The sequence below is a fragment of the Pseudorca crassidens genome, chromosome X, assembly GCF_039906515.1.
Source record: "Pseudorca crassidens isolate mPseCra1 chromosome X, mPseCra1.hap1, whole genome shotgun sequence".
Classification (NCBI taxonomy): Eukaryota; Metazoa; Chordata; class Mammalia; order Artiodactyla; family Delphinidae; genus Pseudorca; species Pseudorca crassidens.
Genome location: NC_090317.1, coordinates 44606763 through 44628462, shown reverse-complemented (window position 1 = coordinate 44628462; position 21700 = coordinate 44606763). Strand labels below are relative to the sequence as shown.

The 21700-nt window shown below is 47.6% G+C and overlaps 2 pseudogenes; both read right to left on the bottom strand.

The window, feature by feature from the left end:
• Positions 1–3580: 3580 nt before the first annotated feature.
• LOC137217249 (nuclear RNA export factor 2-like) lies at positions 3581–10395 on the bottom strand (annotated as a pseudogene).
• Positions 10396–10429: 34 nt separating this feature from the next.
• On the bottom strand, positions 10430–15630 carry LOC137217248 (nuclear RNA export factor 2-like; annotated as a pseudogene).
• Positions 15631–21700: the final 6070 nt, after the last annotated feature.

Sequence of the window (21700 nt, the reverse complement as noted above, 5' to 3'; positions counted from 1 at the left end):
ACATGATAATTGAGGTGGTGCTTCTAGCTGCCTTGGGTGTGAAAGTGTACCATATGTTCTATACCTATTCTCCTTCTTTCATAATAAAAGAATCCCAAATTTATTTGGGACAGTAATGTTTCCAGTAAAAGACCACATTTATAGCCTCCTTTGCAGCCAAGAATGGTCACATGACCGACTTCCACCTAATGAGGTGATGGCAGAAGTGTTGTATAGTAGTTCCAGGAAGGTGGCTAAAAGGGAGATGAATTTCTCAGACCATGGTGTTTCTCATACCATCTGTTGTGGACCGAACTGTGTCCTACCCAAATTCATCCGTTGAAACTTTAACCCCCAGTACCTCAGAATGTGACTGTGTTTGAAGATAGGGCCTTTAAAGAGGTGATTAAATTAAAATGAGGCCGTTAGGGTAGACACTAATCCAATATGATTGGTTTCCTTATAAGAGGAGTTTAGGACACGTAAAGAGATACCAGGGTGTGTGTGCACAGAGGGACAACCATGTGAAGAAGGAGTAAGAAGGAGGCCATTTGCAAGCCAAGGCGAGAGGCCTCAGAAGAAACCAAACCTGTGGACACCTGGATCTTGGACTTCCAACCTTTAAAACTGTGAGAAATAAATTTCTTTTGCTTAAGCTACTCAGCCTGTGGTGTCTTGTTATGGCAGCCATAGCAACCTAGTACACCATCAGATAAGGTTTTCAATTTTGACAGCTCATTAGAATCAACTGGGGTGAACCTTAAAGATACTGATGACTGGGCTTATCCCTAGAGGCTCTGATTCAGTTGGTTGAATCTGAGCATTCGAGGGGATCCTAATGGATATCCAGAGTTGAAAACCACACGTCTAGGAGAATAGTTTTTTGCACTCCATTGAGCAGGCTGAGAGTGATGAATCTAGCATCATTTAGAAGGCATCCCCCCGTATCTCCCTCCTTCCACTGTTTTTCCTCTACCCCATATCCCCCGTCTTTTTCTGCCCTATCCAGATCTCCACAGATGGACCCAGAGATGCCCCCACCTCTTAATCCTGTTCCATATCCAAGTTCAGTCCTAATTTGAGGAACATTTAATAGCTTCAGCCCCACTTCTGCCCTCCCTGTCAAGAAAAGTGAGTCTCGAGGGGCCTCACATTCTCTTACTCTGCCTGTTAGCCAGAGCCAGGGCAGCTCTCTAGAGGTAACTTCTTGCCTCTTAATCCAATTATAAAATGGATGAAAGACATGAACAGAGGGCAAACAGGCTTAGGAAAAGCTATTCAACATCTTTAGCCATCATGCAAATGCAAATTAAAAGCACAATGAAATGTTAAACCCACCTATCAGAATGGCTGAAAAAAACAGTGACAAAACCAAATGCAGGCAACACTGGATAAACTGAGTCACTCACACATTGCCAAAGGCAATGCAAAATGGTACAGGCCGTCTGGAAAACAATATGGCAGGTTTTTCAAAACGAAACATGCGATTACCAAATGATACAGCAGTTGCACTCTGGGCAATTTACCCAGAGAAATGAAAATTCATGTTTACACAAAAACCTTTACATGAAGTTCATCACAGTTTTACTCACAATAGTTAAAAAGTGGAAATAGCCCAGATGTCTTTCAGCGGGGGAATGGGTAAGCAAACTGTGGTACATTCACACCGTGGAATCCTATTCAGCAATAAAAAGGAACAGACGATAGACACACTTTACAACTTGGATGGATCTCAGGAGAATTATGCTGAGTGAAAGGAATCCATTCCTAAAGGTAGTGTACTATATGATTCCATTTCTATGACATTTAGGAAATTATAATAGTGTTTGACAGAGTTTAGGGATGTGCGATCAGGAAGAAGGTGGGTGTGGCTATAAAGGCTAACATGAGGGAAACGTGTGGTGATGAAACAGTTTTTGATCTTGTTTGTGGTGATAGTTAGAACACCTACACTGCTGGTAAAAGTGCATGGAATTATATATATAAGTATTATGCACAAGTGTTCTAACACACAAAAGAGTGCATGTAAAATGGCGAAATTGTGGTAAGCTCAGTGGATTGTACCAATGTCCATTTCTTAGTTTCGATACTGTACTAAAGTAATACAAGGTGTTATCACTAGGAGAAGGTGAGTGATGGGTATACATGACCTCTGTACACATTTTTTTGCAACTTCTGGTAAATCGATAATTATTTCAAAATAAAAAAGTTAAAAAAACAACACAGGAGTTGTGGGGAAAATCGTCTTAGGTACAGAACCTAAGAACCTAATAAAAATGTTAACACAGTTTTAGACCTGTTAAATGATTAAGAAATCCATAATTATTGGAGTAAATATGGTACTTTACTTGCTAAATACCTTATGTTTGCTTATAGAAGTGAACATCAGAACGGTCACAACTTGTGAGTACTGAAGTGGTGGAGAGAAGGTTATCAGGAGGCAAAGCTTGGATTTTAGGGTTGTCCAGGAATGGAGTCCTTACTCTATAATTTTCAAGCACTGTGTAGGTCGGATATAAATGCTAGAGACTGCCAGGGATGATGTGGGAGAGGGGACTTTTTGGTCCTGGCCCCACTAACTCATGGTTGGGTCAGGGGAAGAGCAATCCAAGACACACAACATACAATGTGCAATGTTACTCTTTAATATAAAGATAAACAAGGATCATGTGTGGGAAAAATATAAAACAACGGGCAGGCCTACACGGTAAACTTTGGCTTCCTGATTAGCTGGACTGCAAGCTTAGTCATGGATATGGCTTCAGTTAAGAGAAGAGAGGTGACAAATATGATGAGGATGAAAATGACATCTAAAGGCTCATTTGCAGAGTTTTGTTCTCAAGATCCCAGGTCAGTGGATGAGGGTCACATGTGGAATTTTGCCCTTGGACTGAAGAAAGTAAAGAGAAAGAATTGGGATGTCAGCAGAGCCAGCAGCCGTGAGTGTCAACCCCCGGGCACCTGACTTCTGTCCACCTTCACCTTCCTGAAACCCTAGACGTCTATTTCTTCTTATCTCTGAATTCTCAGAATTCACTTTTTGATGAGTAAAGAAATTTTTAGTTCTGGTATAGTCTAGTCATTGTACTGAAAGCACCTCTAGTGGGGGAGGATAGATGACCTCCCTTAGGACCAAACTGGAGACACTTGACCACACAACTTCACTGCTACATCTATGCTACAAGAGCAAGCCTTCAAGTTTACCAACATGTATGTACCAGAATGAGCAGATGCCACTGCATGTAATGCTGAAAAAGAGGCGAAAAGCTAAATGCCTATCAATAATAGCTTATGGCTTCCTGGAATTCAATTGTTTAATATATTGATCTTAGAAAGAATAATGTAGCTTCACATATACTGAGAAGAAACTATGCTGGCACTAATAATAAAAGAAGTTTCAAGACAGTATATAAGATAGGATACCTGTATTTTATAATACATGGAAATGTATTAATATGAAATTAGGGTATTTCTCACAAGTAAACGTTTGTAAGGAAAAATAGATTTAAAATAATTACCTGAAAATTCCCATTAATCACTCCTCTACTCCTCCCAGCTCCCTCCTATCCCCATGCAACCCCAGCACTCACTTCTGAGACCACTAGCGGTTCATCTCAGATGGGGTGGAGGATGCCTGCATGATGTCCTGCTGCTGCTGGGAGAGGGGTGCATGGAGCTGGAGGTGGGTGTAGGCAGTGGGATGGAGAACACACTCTGGGTCTCGCTGGGGTCGGCATCCCTCACATACAGCTCGTCATTCACGATGCACAGACTGAAGGAAAAATGGGGCCTCAGACAAGTGGTGGATGGACACCCACACCCCCAATACTGACTCTGCTCCCACTGGCACTCAGCAACCAGATTCCTTCCACGTCCCTCCTGTGTCTGTCTTCCAGGTTCCTTAACTGGTACCTCTGCCCCTCCCCACAGAGCCCACCTTTGGAGAGACTGTCTACCACCTTCACTTGATTTATAGGTTCATCCCCAAACCAGGGGCAATTTCGCATTTACCCTTTACCATAGTGCAAGGGGTGGACAGTCTGATCCCCATTCTCAGAAGAAGACACTGAGTCACACAGAGGTCATGGGAATTGACCAAGGTCACACAGCGAGTGAGTGTTGGGTCAAGGAGTGAACGCATAGGCCGATTCCAGGCCCATACTCTTCCTAACCACTAGGCTACACTGCTCCTGGGATCCCCCTGCTGGCTTTCCACAATACTGAGTAAACCTAAGGTCTTTGCCACCACATTCCCTCGCCCCTGAGCCCAGGTGGGGATGGGCATTCCCTCCCACAACAGGGCTTTCACCTGCAGTCGCGGGCAGGGGTAGCGATGAAGGTCTGGGTGAAGGAACGCACACAGCGCTGAGAACTTCCTTCCACTTCAACAGCAAACAAACCACAGTACCCCTTACAGCTGCACTTGCTGTACACGCTCACACGGCGGTCCCCAGTCAGGGTGTGACTGGACACTCATGCTGAGAGGGCAGTTGTTCACAGGGGCCAGGGTGTCGGGAATGGGGAGGGCAACTATAGGAGCAGTCTGCACCCAGTGACAGGGTCCCTGACGACCACTGCCCAAGTTCACGGGATGCATTTTTCACAGCCGCCCAAGAGGTGGATACTACTACCCCATTGTGCAAATGAGGAAACTGAGAGGTTCAGTAACGGCCCAAGTTCTCAGAGTAAGGATCTGGGATGAGAGCCACCAAAATCCACAGCCTGTGTCCCCAACGCCCAGGGTGTGCAGGGCAGACAGGCATGGACACAGCTCAGACCTGGATTGTCTGTGGGAAGCCTGAGGGCAGGAGAACACATTGGGGAAGGGGAGGGGAGAGGAGGGGAGGGGAGGTGGGGGAGGGCAGGTGGGGAGGGGAGGGGTGGAATGCAGGGAAGGGAAGGGAAGGGAAGGGAAAGGAAGGGAAGGGGTCAGGGAAGCTAGGTGGTTCTGGGAGTGAGCCTGGCCAGGGGGAGGCAGCAGTGGGCCATCTGCGCTGGGGGTCTACACACACTCACCTGCCTTGAACACTCCGCAGACGGAGAAGCAGAGCATCGATTCCTGAAAGGGAAGAGCCCAGGCGCCCAGTCACCACCTCCACCTCCCACCCACCTGCGGCTTCCTGGGCCCACGCGAGGGAGGAAGCAGGCGCTCACCGTCTGGAACCACGTGTCCACCACGAAGGAGCTGAAGGCATGCTGAGTCTTGGGCAACACACAGAGGGTGTGCACAATGACACGTTTTGTGTGCTTCAGCAGCTGGACTCGCAGGTCTGTGAGGGGAGGGGAAGCGAGCGAAGGTCAGGGGCTGCCACGCCCTGGGCCCTATGATTGACCCCTTCACCGCCCTTTCCCACCCAGTCTTCCCATCACACACTCACAGGGGTCCTTGAGCTTCTTCATATTCCTGCTGTCCTTGAAATACTTGCACAAGCTGCTTCTAGGAGACAAAGAGCAACAGTGGGTGGTGGGTGTTTGCAGGAGCTGGCCTGTGCCTGCTGGGGGGCCACACGGCCCGGGAGCAGAGGCTGTACTGTCATACTCACGGGGCTGGGTCCTTGGGGTGGAAGGGAATCATCAGGGAGAAGCAGGACTCCTCGTGATAAGCACCCGCGAGACCCTGTCTGTCTCCATAGTCATGGATCAAGTAGTACCTAAGGAGGAGCAATGAAGACAGTCTATCTCTGTGGTCTGGACCTCAAATGAGACTTGAAAACTCCCCTGAGCAGACCTGTGCTCAGGTGGCCTCACCTGTCCTAGACCTGCCCCCCTTGCTCAGCTTCCCAGAGATACTTACTGCTTTCAGGAATTGCAGGACTAGGCTCTTCAGCTCATCAGATCCAAAGTAGCTTCCCTGGAATCAAATGGCACTTGAGACTATGCAGTAGATAAAGCCTCCCTGCAACACCCCAAATGTTGTTTGATCCTCTTCCTGACCTTGCAGAGCTTTACTATGTAGGGAGTGTCAATATCAACGGTCACTGGTGACGGTAACTCCTGGCCATCCTGGAGAAGGGAAGAGAAAGTCAGGAGTGGAGACCAGGGGAGTGGCTCTGGATGATCCGGGAAAAGGATGGGCCCTGGAGGGTGAGGGTCAGAGGTCAGGTGTGAAAGGGACCTGGAAATTCCATGCGAAAGCTTACAGTGGATGTCTTCATCATGAGGTCCTGGAAGTCTCTAGTGTTATATTCAACTTGTGTGTGTGCGTGTGTGTATTTATGGGTATTTTTCCAGCAAGTATATCCATGTCATTTTCAGGAGTCCATGTCCCCCAAAATGGTTAAGGTTCTGATGCTAATATTTGATCTAGGCAAGACCCAAAGGGCTTGAGGGCAGGTGCAGAGGCCACCAACATTCATAAGAGACAATGATTTACGTAGGCACTTACCAGGCGTAACAACTTGGGGAAACATTCTCTGATGGCCTGTCCAAAACCAAAAATAGAGAAGAGGTGGTTGATAGTTCAAGGTTGCAATGCTTCCTTTGAGTTAAAACAGTAATACCATAAACAGAGATCAGTGTGTTCTGGCCAATCCAGCAGCACCCTTTGCCCACCTCTGCTCCTGATTTTAGGGGTTTTCACTCCACTTGCCTGTTGAGCACTGAGCATCTGTCATCTTACTGTCTGAAAGGCACTGTCTCCTCATCTCTCTCAGTACCTTCACTTTAATATTCCTCCCCTCCCTCCCTTCCTCTCCTTCGCCTGGGTAGCTCCCACCCAGACTACTCGGACTCCCTTCTCCAGTGCCACAGGGACCAGCATTTCAAACCCATGCTGCAGGGCTTCCTTCTCCTCCCTCCCTTCCTCCAGGGCCCCACTGAAGGCTGTGGGGAGAAGAGGGAATGGAGTGGGAGCCCGGGGCTCTGCTACCTCACTGGGGGTCCAGCACTCTGGCAAGACCCCGACACCCCCCAGGGATGGCCCAGGATGCTGGGCCAGCGAGGTGAGTGAGGTGGGGCTCAGGGAGGGAGATGGAGGGGATGAAGACAGAAAGGGAGTGAAGGTAGGAAGGGAGAGATGAGAGAGACATAGGGGCACAGAGACAGGGGAGAGAGAGAGACAACAAAGGGAAGGGAAAGAAGCTCTCCCATGGTCGGGGTCAGGGAAGAAGAGAGAAGAAAGGGGAAACGGCACACTTGTTGCGGCTCTTCACCTGCCCCAGAATCGCCCAGACACACCAGGTAGGAATGGAAAATATGCACATGTTGGGCTGGGGGCCCACTGGATGCTGGCTGAAACTATGTCACCTGTGTGAGCTCAGCCAGACTTGGGCATGGGAAACCGAGCAGCCATGGGGGCAGATCTTCCTCAGAAGGAGGAAAGGGTCAGGTCCCAGCTCAGTATGGGGTTGAGGATCCGTGGCCCCCTCTGATGATCACCGTCTTCTCTCCCGATGACCCCTGCAACTGTCTGAGTTGGTTCTTTATCTGAGGAATCATACCTGTCTCAGGCTGCCCAGGGCTCCTGTGAAGGACCAGGCGGGATGATGTGACGTGTGCAGGGAGGGATGGGAAGTGCCCCTCAGAGGCCTGTCCTTCTCTCTCCTCTACCACCTCTGCCCTCTGCCTTCCACCCCTGCCTCAGGAAGCCCTCTGATCACTGGCGTGAGCCCACGTCTGGCCCCTTGACTCAGGGAGCCCTGCTTTTTCCCAAGGAGGGTCCAGCTCCTGGCACTGGGCCAGCAGAATGGATGTCATGACAGCAGCCACCCATGGCCTCAGCCCTCAGCATGGCGCAGGAAAGCCCCCATGTCAACCTGGGAGAGGAGGGGGGATCCATTTGGAGGAAGGGGAAGAGGGCCCCTCTCAGAACGGAGGAGGCAAACCCCATCTCAGCACGAAGAAGGAAGGCTTCTCTCAGCAAGAAGCCCTGGACAGGAGGACCCTTCTCAGTCCAGGGCGCCAGCATCTGGATCAAGGCTGGTCGCTCCTGGTCCTGGTGAGGAGGAGAAGCCCTGCTTCTTGGGGCACACTCTTGGGAGGTCTTGCTGGAATATAGCTGGGCGCAGAGAGCTGGAAACAGACCCCAGAGCGCCTGCAGAGGTGAGCAGGTCAGGGGAAGGAAACTCCTCACCGGTGATAGGCACAGAGAGAGCAGAAGGTGGGGCCTGTGATCCTCCCAGAAGACCAGGGCTGCCACCTTTGGCAAAGGGGCACTGTCACAGATAGTCTAGGCACCCATGGGTGAAGGTCACCAAGAAGGGTGACAGGGTGTTCACACTGACCTTACATAGGTGGACTGGTCTGGGAAGGTGTCACACAATGGGTTCCCTTGCAGCCACAGCTCTTCAAGCTTCAGCCCTTGCATCTTGCTCAACTCCCACATCGACGTCAGCTGAGAAATATGGCGCGGAAGTGGGAAAAGGAATCCCAGGGAAAGAGGGACATCTGGATCCCTGCACCCCCAGACCCCTCCCTCCCACACAGGTACCTTCACCTGCCTCCTGTCATCACTCTGATGGCCACTAATATGCACCCCCCCCACTCTCAACCCAACTTTGACCTGGCTCCCTCTTCTCACCTCATTTTTGGAGAGGTTCAGGATCTTGACCGTGGGGGCCTTCTGTATAATGTCAGGCCATTCAGCTGGTACAGTTTGTTGTTGCTCAAGTTCAAGGACAACAGCTTTGGGGCAAGAAGAGGTAGAGTGAAGGTTACTATCTAGGACCTTGGAGACAAATCTGCCCTCCTCCCCATCTCTTCCACCCCCTACCCTAATACCAGCACTGGGCCTACAGCCTCACCTTAGGGAAATTCTTTTCGATGACCTGCAGGGTGGCAGTCATGCAGCTTCTTCGATTCAGAAATATATCAATATCATAGCCCAACAAGTCTTCAGGAAGGAGAGGGGAGGGAATCAGATGGCTGAGTGGGGTGTGGGGCCAGCACCTGCCCCTCCCCACGTTACCATCCCTAAGTTTCCCTCCAGGAAGACCCCTCTGCCCTCACCCGCCCTTGAATTACTGCTGTCAGCCATACCTCGGTCAAGGCGGAGCCTCTGGAGGTCAAGAGTTTGCTGGGAGACATCAAATCGTTTGCTCAAGGTCAGCTGCGGAGAGAGAGATGGAGAGAGCCGCTCTGAGGCTGTGGTGGTGGCAGGGAAATTGGGGGCGAGGGGGACGGGGGTCTGGAGGAAGGAGAGGTGGGTCTGAGCATTGGCACACAACATGCCTTGCATCTGCATTACCTTTAGCTGCTCCATTTCTTCTGGCTTCAACTTATACCACACAGTGTAGGGAATAGCAGAGTGGCTGACAAAGACAGGTATCTGCAGGAAGAGGTGGGGTAAGCACCAGGAACTCTAGTTCCAAAGAAGAAAACCAGCCCCTGGCCTGTACTCCTTCCTCAGGAAGAGGTACACGTAACGCCCTCGACACACAGCTTTCGGCTCTCCTCGTCACGAATCTTGTAGCTGACATCCATCAATGCAGAGGCAGTGCTAGCTTCCTGGACAAAGAATCGAGCCCCATTTTTCACAAAGTGGAACTACAGGGATTGAATGCAACAGCAATAGTTTCAGAAGCCAGCAGACCCTGCTGAACCAGGTCTCTCTCTCCCCCTTCCCTGTGCCCAAGCGTCTGGCTTCGGCATCCTGTCTTACGTTCACTGGAGTGAAGGGGACACTGCAATGTCTCTGGATTGAGTTCATTAGCCATGTCCTGTCATACTTTATCCCATAAGGAATCTAAGGATGAAAAGAAGCGATGGGAGAGAGGACAGACAACAGGAAATTTAAGCTGGAGGACGAACCTTTTCCTGTTCTTTTCTGGCCTTCTACTGAGCTTGCAAGGGCTTGTAAAGAAGGGAACATATGTATATGTATAACCGATTCAGTTTGTTATAAAGCAGAAACTAACACACCATTGTCAAGCAATTGTACCCCAATAAAGATGTTTAAAAAAATGAGAAAAAGAAAATTTTTTTTTAAAAAAAGAAGGGACTACTGACATGATTTCTTATGGGTGTACGTCATATGGATTTCCTAAGTACTCTTTCTGTCCAGTCAAACTCTCTTCCACATAATCAAGGTGTCAGTGATGATCTTCCTTTTATAAATTTCCAACGCCCAGGGTGTGCAGAGCAGAGAGGCATGGATACAGCTAAGACCTGGATTGTCTGTGGGAAGCCTGAGGGCAGGAGAACACAGTGCGGAAGGGGAGAGGAGGGGAGGGGAGGGGAGTGGGAAGGGGAGGGGAGTGGGGGGATGGGAGGGAAGGGCAGGGAAGGAAGGGGAGGGGAAGGGAAATGAAGAGAAGGGGAAGGAATGGAAAGGAAATGCAAGGGAAGGGAAGGGGTCAGGGAAGCTGGGTGGTTCTAGGAGTGAGCCTGGCCAGGGGGATACAGCAGTGGGGCATCTGGGGTGTGGGTCTATACACACTCACCTGCCTTGAACACCCCGCTGACAGAGAAGCAGAACATCGTTTCCTGAAAGGGAAGAGCCCAGGCGCCCAGTCACCACCTCCACCTCCTACCCACCTGTGGTTCCTGGGCCCACCCGAGGGAGGAAGCAGGCGCTCACCGTCTGGAACCACATATCCACCACGAAGGACCTGAAGTCATGCTGAGTCTTGGGCAACACACAGAGAATGTGCACAATGACACATTTTGTGTGCTTCAGCAGCTGGACCCGCAGGTCTGAGGGGAGGGGAAGCGAGCGAAGGTCAGGGGCTGCCACGCCCTGGGCCCTATGATTGACTCCTTCACTGCCCTTTCCAACCCAGTCTTCTCATCACCCACTCACAAGTGTCCTTGAGCTTCTTCATATTCCTGCTATCCTTGAAGTACTCACACAAGCTGCTTGTAGGAGACAAAGAGCAACAGTGGGTGGTGGGTGTTTGCAAGAGCTGACCTGTGTCTGCTGGGGAGCCACATGGCCTGGGAGCAGAGCCTGTGTTGTGATACTCATGGGGCTGTGTCCTTGGGGTGGAAGGGAATCGTCAGGGAGAAGTAGGCCCTGTGGTGATAAGCACCGAGGAGACCATATCGGTCTCCAGAGTCACAGATCAAGTAATACCTGTGGGAGAGCAATGAGGACAGGCTGTCTGTATGATCTGAGCCCCAAATATGACATGAAAGTCTCTGTGAGCAGACCTGTGCTTGGGTGGCCTGGCCCAGTCTCAGCCCTCTCTATTCCTCATGGTGGCAAGGGTACTTACTGCTGCAGGAAGTAAAGGATCATACTCTTCAGTGTCTCAGATCCTTTATAGCTTTCCTGGAATCAAAAGGCATTTGAGAGTAAGCAGTGGATAAAGCCTCCCCACAACACCCCAAATGTTGTTTGATCCTCTCCCTCACATTTCAGGGCTTTATTACGTAGGGGGTGTCAACATCATTGATAACTGGTGACAGTAACTCTTGGCCATCCTGGAGAAAGGAAGAAGAAGTCAAGAGTAGAGACCAAGGGAGTGGCCCTGGATGATCCGGGAAAAGGATGGGCCCAGGCGGGTGAGGGTCAGAGGTCAGGTGTGAAAGGGCCCTGGAAATTCCGTGGGAAAGCTTACAGTGGATGTCTTCATCATGAGGTCCTGAAAGTCTCTAGTGTTATATTCAACTTGTGTGTGTGCGTGTGTGTATTTATGGGTATTTTTCCAGCAAGTATATCCACGTCATTTTCAGGAGTCCATGTCCCCCAAAATGGTTAAGGTTCTGATGCTAATATGTGATCTAGGCAAGACCCAAAGGGCTTGAAGGCAGGTGCAGAGGCCACCGACATTCATAAGAGACAATGATTTACGTAGGCACTTACCAGGCGTAACAACTTCGGGAAACATTCTCTGATGGCCTGTCCAAAACCAAAAATAGAGAAGAGGTGGTTGATAGTTCAAGGTTGCAATGCTTCCTTTGAGTTAAAACAGTAATACCATAAACAGAGATCAGTGTGTTCTGGCCAATCCAGCAGCACCCTTTGCCCACCTCTGCTCCTGATTTTAGGGGTTTTCACTCCACTTGCCTGTTGAGCACTGAGCATCTGTCATCTTACTGTCTGAAAGGCACTGTCTCCTCATCTCTCTCAGTACCTTCACTTTAATATTCCTTCCCTCCCTCCCTTCCTCTCCTTCGCCTGGGTAGCTCCCACCCAGGCTACTCGGACTCCCTTCTCCAGTGCCACAGGGACCAGCATTTCAAACCCATGCTGCAGGGCTTCCTTCCCCTCCCTTCCTTCCTCCAGGGCCCCACTGAAGGCTGTGGAGAGAAGAGGGAATGGAGTGGGAGCCCAGGGCTCTGCTACCTCACTGGGGGTCCAGCACTCTGCCAAGACCTGGACCAAGACCTGGACTCCCCCCATGGATGGCCCAGGATGCTGGGGCAGGGAGGTGAGTGAGGCGGGGCTCAGGGAGGGTGATGGAGGGGGATGAAAACAGAAAGGGAGTGAAGGTAGGAGGGGAGAGATGAGAGAGACATAAGAGCCTAGAGACAAGGGAGAGAGAGAAAACAAAGGGAAGGGAAAGAAGTTCTACTGTGGTGGGGGTCTGGAAAAAGAGAAAAGAAAGGGGAAATGGCACCCCTGCTGCAACCCTTTCCATCACCTGCCCTGGAATGGCCCAGGCATCCCAGGCAGGAATGGAAAATATGCACATGTTGGGTTGGGGGCCCATTGGATGCTGGTTGAAACTTTTTCAACTTTATGACACAGAGAGGAGAGCATAGGGACTGTGGTCCTCCCATAGGACCAGGTCAGCTGCTCCCTGCAAACAGGCACTGTCATGTGTAGCTCAGGATCCTGCGGGCAACTGAGAATACATCTGACCTTATGTTGGTTGACTTATCAGGGAAGGTGGTGCATGGGGGGCTTCTGTCTACACACATCCTTTCTGGCTCCAGCCGGTGGCCCTTGTCCATCTCCCCTGCAGACTTCACCTGTAATTATTGGGAGGAAGCACATGGACCAGAGAAACAAAGCCAGGATGGCCGTGCACCCCTAGTCCCTTCCTTTCCTTACAAATCCATTTCCCTTCCTCTGTCACCACCCTATTAGCTTTCCCACCTTCCCTTCAAAGATGGAACTGGGTACCACACCTCACCTCAGTGTTGGAGAGGTTCAAGTTCTTGGTGTTGGAAGCATTCGGCATAGTGTTGGATAGGCCGTGCAGCTGGTAGGGTTTCTTGCTGCTCAGGTCCAAGGACAAAAGCTATGATGAGGAAAGAGAGTGAGGATGCCAGCAGGGGATACTTGAGACCAATCTGCCTCTTCTACCTAAACTCTCCCACCATCTCCACCAGCCCCAGCATTGGGCCTAAGTCCTCATCTTGGGCGTATTCCCTGGATGGATCTGCAGGGAGGTGGCCATGCCATTTCTAGGGTTTCCCGCCATTCCAATATCACAGGTCATCAAGTCTCCAGGAAGCCAGGAGGAGGGAAACAGAAGCTGAGAGCCTCCTGGCTGGTTCCGCTCTAGCACCAGCACCTCCTCAAGTTACTATCCCTGAGCATCCTTCCCAGACAGACCCCTCTGCCCTCACCTGCCCTACAATTACTGCTGTAGCCATACCAGGGTCAAAGTGGAGCCTCTGGATATCAAGAGATTGCTGGGGAGGATCATATTGTCTGTTCACAGTCAGCTGCAGAGTTAGGGATGGGGCTCAGTGGCTCTGAGTCTGAGGTGGTGATTGGGGGCAATAGGTGGCAATCCCAAAAGAAAGGGGGAAAGATTTAACAGGATATGTTTAATTGGAGCCCTGGAGGCAAAGAACATGAACAGTGGAGAAGCAATATTTGAAGAAATCATGATTGAGAAATTTCCAAAAGGGTCAAAACACATCAAGTTTGTAAAACTTTATTAATTAGAGAAAAAGTATACTTTAAGGAAAACCATTACTAGAGAAAAAAGGATCAATTCATCAAGAATATATTAATTAAATCCTAAATTTCTATATACCTCTTGATAGAGCCAAAATATGCAATCTGAAAATTGAGGGACTTCCCTGGTGGCACAGTGGTTAAGAATCCACCTGCCGGGGCTTCCCTGGTGGCGCAGTGGTTGAGAGTCCGCCTGCTGGTGCAGGGGACACGGGTTCGTGCCCCGGTCCGGGAGGATCCCATGTGCTGCGGAGCAGCTGGGCCCGTGAGCCATGGCCGCTGAGCCTGCGCGTCTGGAGCCTGTGCTCCGCAACGGGAGAGGCCACAACAGTGAGAGGCCCACATACCGAAAAAAAAAAAAAAAGAATCCGCCTGCCAATGCAGGGGACACAAGTTCAAGCCCTGGTCCAGGAAAATCCCACATGCCACAGAGCAACTAAGCCCGTGCACCACAACTACTGAGCCTGCGCTCTAAAGCCCATGAGCCACAACTACTGAGCCCACACGCCACAACTACTAAAGCCTGTGTGCCCTAGAGCCTATGTGCCACAACTACTGAAGCCCACGTGCTCTAGGGCCTGTGTGCTGCAACTACTGAAGCCTGCGTGCCTAGAACCCATGCTCTGCAACAAGAGAAGCCACCACAATGAGAAGCCCGCATACTACAACAAAGAGTAGCCCCCGCTCACCGCAAGTAGAGAAAGCCAATGCACAGCAACAAAGACCCAACGCAGCCTAAATAAATAATAAAAGAAAATTGATAAAAGCAATGGAGAAATAGACAAATCCACAGTCATGTGAGACATTTTAACATAACTCACTGAGTGACAGATAAAACAGGCAGACGAAAATTTGGTTAGATGTAGAAAATTAAACATGAGTAACAAAATTTACTTAATTGAAATAGAACACTGTACATAACAATTAACTACACAAAACTTTCCAGAATAGATTATATGCTGGGCCATAAAGCAAGCCTGGAGACACCTCTATGGGGATAATATATTATACCCTGAACGGTTGGTGTGAAAATTCAAGGGTAACCATGGGTTCCCTGACCCTCTCCCACCTTTAGTATAAATCCAAAGAATATTAGCTTATACTAACCCCACCCCCAATTAGGGGACCGTCTCCACTCTCCAAGCCCTAGGTCACATGACTCAGGCCTTTTCCCTAACCAGGGGGAAAATTTCACCTCAGCCATGGCCATTTCCATAGGAGGGGAGGTTTTCCATGTGCAGTCAGGATGGGTGTGTCAGAGCCTACTTGGCCCATTTCCTCAAGAGAGTGGAAACTAGTCAGCCTGGGCCCTCTCCACCCCTTCTCTAAAGGGGGGTCAGATTGTTGGGGGTCCTGTGGGTTTGGGTTACGGAGGGAACTCAGAACCCCTCCAGCCCTATGGAGATCTGAGGACAAGGTCTCATGTTGACCAACTCACCCATCCGGTGGCCTGAAGGCAGTGATCTGTCACCACCGTCCTCACAGGCTGCTCGTGAAGAGAATCTGTGGGTCTGGTGCTGGAGGTTTGGAGAATATCAAAGAGGGCTGCCAAGGAAGGAGACAGCAGGCCCCAAACTCTGTCTCAGGGCCACAGAAGATGGAGTCCTAACCGGAAGTCCCTTCCCCAAGGGCATAGAGGAGGAGAGCCCTGGGAGTCAGAGGAGACTTAACTTCCTGTAATTACTGCCGCTTAAGTTTGCTACCAGCCTAACACCCAGGAAATCATTTCCAACTGAGGCACACTTGCAGAGGACACCAACTGCAGTTAAGAAGCCAAGGTCCCAAGTACTTGTAGCTATAAATCCAGGGAACTCCAAAGGCATGTAAGCCTGCTGCATTACATTTTCTTCCTTCATGTATTCCTCATGAGAGGACCCTGAATCACCAGGCCCTTGTCCTCTCTGTGGTTGCTGATGCTTACTGAGTTTCAGGAGCTTGTATGAGGTCATTCAGATGCTACAGGGGACAAAAGAGACTGGAACTGAGTTCCATGGATGGGGATGACCCTGCCCTGCATAGCTTTAATAAATTCTTGTTGCAATATATGGAGTTTTCTTAAGGTAGGGTAAAGTAATAGAAAGAACAGAAAATAGCCACATGTCAGGAAATAACTCCAGCACATCCCAGAGAGGTCAAACAAAACAGACCTAAGGGCTTCCCTGGTGGCGCAGTGGTTGAGAGTCCGCTTGCCGATGCAGGGGACACGGGATTCGTGCCCCGGTCCGGGGGGATCCCATGTGCCGGGGGGTGGCTGGGCCCGTGAGCCATGGCCGCTGGGCCTGCGCGTCCGGAGCCTGTGCTCTGAGGCGGGAGAGGCCACAACAGAAAGAGGCCCGCGTACCGCAAAAACCCCAAAAAAACAGACCTAAAATATATAAAGGAAATTGCAAACAGAGTTTGGTGGACCACCGGAATGAGAGTAGGAAGGAAAACGTCATGCCCTTTCCTTAAAAAAAAAAAAAAAAAGTATTCAGTGTAGATAGATGCCCCCTGGTGGTCAGAGCTATAATTGTAGCTCTGAAAGTCTCAGAACAGGAGGCTTTGAAAGGTGAGGGAATGAAGTGGAGACTTGGGCTTCAGTGCAATTTTCAATTCAGTGGAATTTTCAACCCCCCCTGGCAGTAATCTCTTTCTGAGCTCCACGCCTTCAGAAAGGAAGCCTAGCCCCCGAATGAGCTAAGGAGAAATCTTCATATGAGACTGTGTGAAACTTTGGGGTGAAGGAAGTGTAAGACAGAAACACACACACATACACAGATAAACTGTCATGTCAAGAGTTGTGATCTTTTTTTTTAATGAAACAGTACAGTGTGAAAAATTTTCTAAAACAATAAATATATGTAAAATTATTGTCAGTGGTTATTAGTTATTACATTTCTCTTAATAAAATTTCCTAATTACAAAATATTAAGCAGCTAAAAGTATATTTAGATATCAAATTATATATATTCCATCTATATATAGATGGAATATATATAATTATATATATTCCATCTATAAGAAGATAGACCTACAGATACCCATTGTAAATACATTAGTAAATATTTTCCAGATGTATTTTTCTGTGTATACAGATGTGTTTATCTACCTTTAAGTATTTATAAATATTTTATATATTTGTATTTTTTTCAGTTTTGCAACTACTTGAATACATTTCTGTACAGTCTATTTTTTAATTATAACTCTCCGTATCTGTATTTCATCAGTTAATGTGATTTGGTGTCTCTCCAGATGTTTATTGGAAATGCATTTTACTTTTCAGGTGATTTTTTTGTTGTTGTTGGTCTATTATGTCCTTCTCTCTACTGATTAGCAAATTCCTTTATAGTCACGTATTAGCACAATATCTATCATATTGATAGCAAATATATTTAATCAATGAATATAATTTATAAAATTCATGAGGATAGCTTATTGCATGTACCCATATTTCTGCTCTATCTCTTCTTCTTTATTCCTTCCTGATTCTCCAAGAGTCCTTCTTTCATTATTTCTTTTCTGGTTGAAGAACGTTCCTGTCAACTCACAATCCTACACCCAGGGAAAATATCCTTTAGGAATGAAGGAGATAAATCAAGACATTCTCCAATAAAGGGAAATAATTTGTCACCATCAGATATACTCTAAAAGAATGGCTAAAGAAGTTCCTTAAACAGAAAACAAATGATAAAAGGAGCATTTGAACATCAGGAAGGAAGACAGAGAACAGCAAGCAAATGTGTAAGTAAACACAGTAGGCATTTTTTCTTCTCTTGAGTTTTCTGAATTATGTTTGATGATTGAAGCAAGAATTATAATACTGTATCATATAATTCTAAATGTATGTAGATGAAGTAACTAAGGCAATTATACTATAAATGGGTTAGGATAAAGGGACATACAGGGAGATGGAATTTCTGTACTTCATTTGAACTAGTAAAATGGTGACTCCAGTAGACCGTGGTAAGTTATATATATATAATGTGCTACAAAAAGCAACCATACACAAAAAAGCTATACAAAGACATACACTCAAAAACTCTAAATAGGAGAGACGGGGAAGATGGCGGAAGAGTAAGACGCGGAGATAACCTTCCTCCCCACAGATACACCAGAAATACATCTACATGTGGAACAACTACAGAACACCTACTGAACACTGGCAGAAGACCTCAGACCTCCCAAAAGGCAAGAAACTTCCCACGTACCTGGGTAGGGCAAAAGAAAAAAAGAATAAACAGAGACAAAAGAATAGGGATGGGACCTGCACCAGTGGGAGGGAGCTGTGAAGGAGGAAAGGTTTCCACACACTAGGAAACCCCTTCGCGGGCGGAGACTGCAGGTGGCGGAGGTGGGCAGCTTCGGAGCCACGGAGCAGAGCGCAGCAACAAGGGTGCGGAGGGCAAAGCAGAGAGATTCCCGCACAGAGGATCGGGGCCGACTGGCACTCACCAGCCCGAGAGGCTTGTCTGCTCACCCGCTGAGGCGGGTGGGGCTGGGAGCTGAGGCTCGCAGGGAGAGGACTGGGGTTGGCAGTGTGAACACAGCCTGCAGGGGGTTAGTGCACCATGGCTAGCCGGGAGGGAGTCCGGGGAAAAGTCTGGACCTGCCGAAGAGGCAAGAGACTTTTTCTTCCCTCTTTGTTTCCTGGTGCGCGAGGAGACGGGATTAAGAGCACTGCTTAAAGGAGCTCCAGAGACGGGCACGAGCTGCGGCTAACAGCGCGGACCCCAGAGACGGGAATGAGACGCTAAGGCTGCTGCTGCCGCCACCAAGAAGCCTGTGTGAGAGCACAGGTCACTCTCCACACCTCCCTTCCATAAGCCTGTGCAGCCTGCCACTGCCAGGGTCCTGGGATCCAGGGACAATTTCACCGGGAGAACGCACGGCACGCCTCAGGCTGGTGCATCATCGCCCTGGCCTCTACCGCCGCAGGCTCATCTCGCATTCACACCCCTCCCTCCGCCCGGCCTGAGTGAGCCAGAACCCCCGAAGCAGCAGCGCCTTTAACCCCGGCCTGTCTGAGCGAAGAACAGACGCCCTCCAGCGACCTACACGCAGAGGCGGGGCCAAATCCAAAGCTGAGACCCGGGAGCTGAGTGAACAAAGAAGAGAAAGGGACATCTCTCCCAGCAGCCTCAGAAGCAGCGGATTCAAGCTCCACAATCAACTTGATATACCCTGCATCTGTGGAATACATGAATAGACAACGAATCATCCCAAATACAGGAGGTGGACTTTGGGAGCAAGATTATTTTTTCCCCTTTTCCTCTTTTTGTGAGTGTGTAAGTGTATGCTTCTGTGTGAAATTTTGTCTGTATAGCTTTGCTTTCACCATTTGTCCTAGGATTCTGTCCGTCCTTTATTTTTCTTTTTCTTTTTTAAAAAAAATTTTTCTTAATAATTAATTTAATAACTTTATTTTATTTTAACTTACTATATTTTATTTTATTTGATCCTCTTTCTTTCCTTCTTTCTTTCTTTCTTTCTTTCTTTCTTTCTTTCTTTCTTTCTTTCTTTCTTTCTTTCTTTCTTTCTTTCTTTCTTTCTTTCTTTCTTTCTTTCTTCTTTTTCTCCCTTTAATTCTGAGCCGTGTGGATGAAAGGCTCTTGGTGCTGCAGCCAGGAGTCAGTGCTGTGCCTCTGAGGTGGGAAAGCCAACTTTAGGAAACTGGTCCACAAGGAACCTCCCAGCTCCACATATCAAATGGCGAAAATCTCCCAGAGATCTCCATCTTAACAACAGCACCCAGCTTCACTCAACGTCCAGCAAGCTACACTGCTGGACACCATATGCCAAACAACTAGCAAGACAGGAACACAACATCACCCATTAGCAGAGAGGCTGCCTAAAATCATAATAAGTCCACAGACACCCCAAAACACACCACCAGACGTGGAACTGCCCACCAGAAATACAAGACCCAGCCTCATCCACCAGAACACAGGCAGTAGTCCCCTCCATTAGGAACCCTACACAACCCACTGAACCAACTTTAGCAACTGGGGACAGACACCAAAAACAACGGGAACTAAGAACCTGCAGCCTGCAAAAAGGAGACCCCAAACACAGCAAGATAAGCAAATGAGAAGAGAGAAAAACATACAGCAGATGAAGGAGCAAGATAAAAACCCACCAGACCTAACAAATAAAGAGGAAATAGGCAGTCTACCTGAAAAAGAATTCAGAATAATGATAGTAAAGATGATCCAAAATCTTGGAAATAGAATAGAGAAAATACAAGAAATATTTAACAAAGACATAGGAGAACTAAAGATGAAACAAGCAATGATGAACACAGTAAATGAAATGAAAAATACTCTAGATGGGATCAATAGCAGAAAAACTGAGGCAGAAGCACAGATAAGTGACCTGGAGGATAAAATAGTGGAAATAACTACTGCAGAACAGAATAAAGAAAAAAGAATGAAAAGAGCTGAGGGCAGTCTCAGAGACCTCTTGGACAATATAAAATGCACAAACATTCAAATTATAGGGATTCCAGAAGAAGAGAAAAAGAAAGGGAATGAGAAAATATTTGAAGAGATTATAGTTGAAAACTTCCCTAATATGGGAAAGGAAATAGTTAATCAAGTCCAGGAAGCACAGAGAGTCCAATACAGGATAAATCCAAGGAGAAATACGCCAAGACACATATTAATCAAACTGTCAAAAATTAAATATAAAGAAAACATATTAAAAGCAGCAAGGGAAAAACAACAAATAACACACAAGGGAATCCCCATAAGGTTAACAGATGAACTTTCAGCAGAAACGCTGCAAGCCAGAAGGGACTGGCAGGACATATTTAAAGTGATGAAGGAGAGAAAACTACAACCAAGATTACTCTACCCAGCAAGGATCTCATTCAGATTTGATGGAGAAATTAAAACCTTTACAGAAAGCAAAAGCTGAGAGAATTCAGCACCACCAAACCAGCTTTACAACAAATGCTAAAGGAACTTCTCTAGGCAAGAAACACAACAGAAGGAAAAGACCTACAATAACGAACCCAAAACAATTAAGAAAATGGGAATAGGAACGTACATATAGATAATTACCTTAAATGTAAATGGACAAAATGCTCCCACCAAAGGACACAGACTGGCTGAATGGATAAAAAACAAGACTCAATATATGCTGTCGAGAAGAGACACACTTCAGACCCAGAGACACATACAGACTGAGAGTAAGGGGATGGAAACAGATATTCCATGCAAATGGAAACCAAAAGAAAGCTGGAGTAGCAATTCTCATATCAGACAAAATAGACTTTAAAACAAAGACTATTACAAGAGACAAAGAAGGACACTACATTATGATCAAGGGATCAATCCAAGAAGAAGATATAACAATTGTAAATATTTATGCACCCAACATAGGAGCACCTCAATACATAAGGCAAATACTAACAGCCATAACAGGAGAAATCGACAGTAATACATTCATAGTAGGGGACTTTAACACCCCACTTTCACCAATGGACAGATCATCCAAAATGAAAATAAATAAGGAAACACAAGCTTTTAATGATACATTAAACAAGATGGACTTAATTGATACTTATAGGATACTCCATCCAAAAACAATAGAATACACATTTTTCTCAAGTGCTCATGGAACATTCTCCATGATAGATCATATCTTGGGTCACAAATCAAGCCTTGGTAAATTTAAGAAAATTGATATCATATCAAGTATCTTTTCCGACCACAACGCTATGAGACTAGATATCAATTACAGGAAAAGATCTTTAAAAATACAAACACATGGAGGCTAAACAATACATTACTTAATAACGAAGTGATCACTGAAGAAATCAAAGAGGAAATAAAAAAATACCTAGAAACAAATGACAATGGAGACACGATGACCCAAAACCTATGGGATGCAGCAAAAGCAGTTCTAAGAGGGAAGTCTATAGCAATACATTCCTACCTTAAGAAA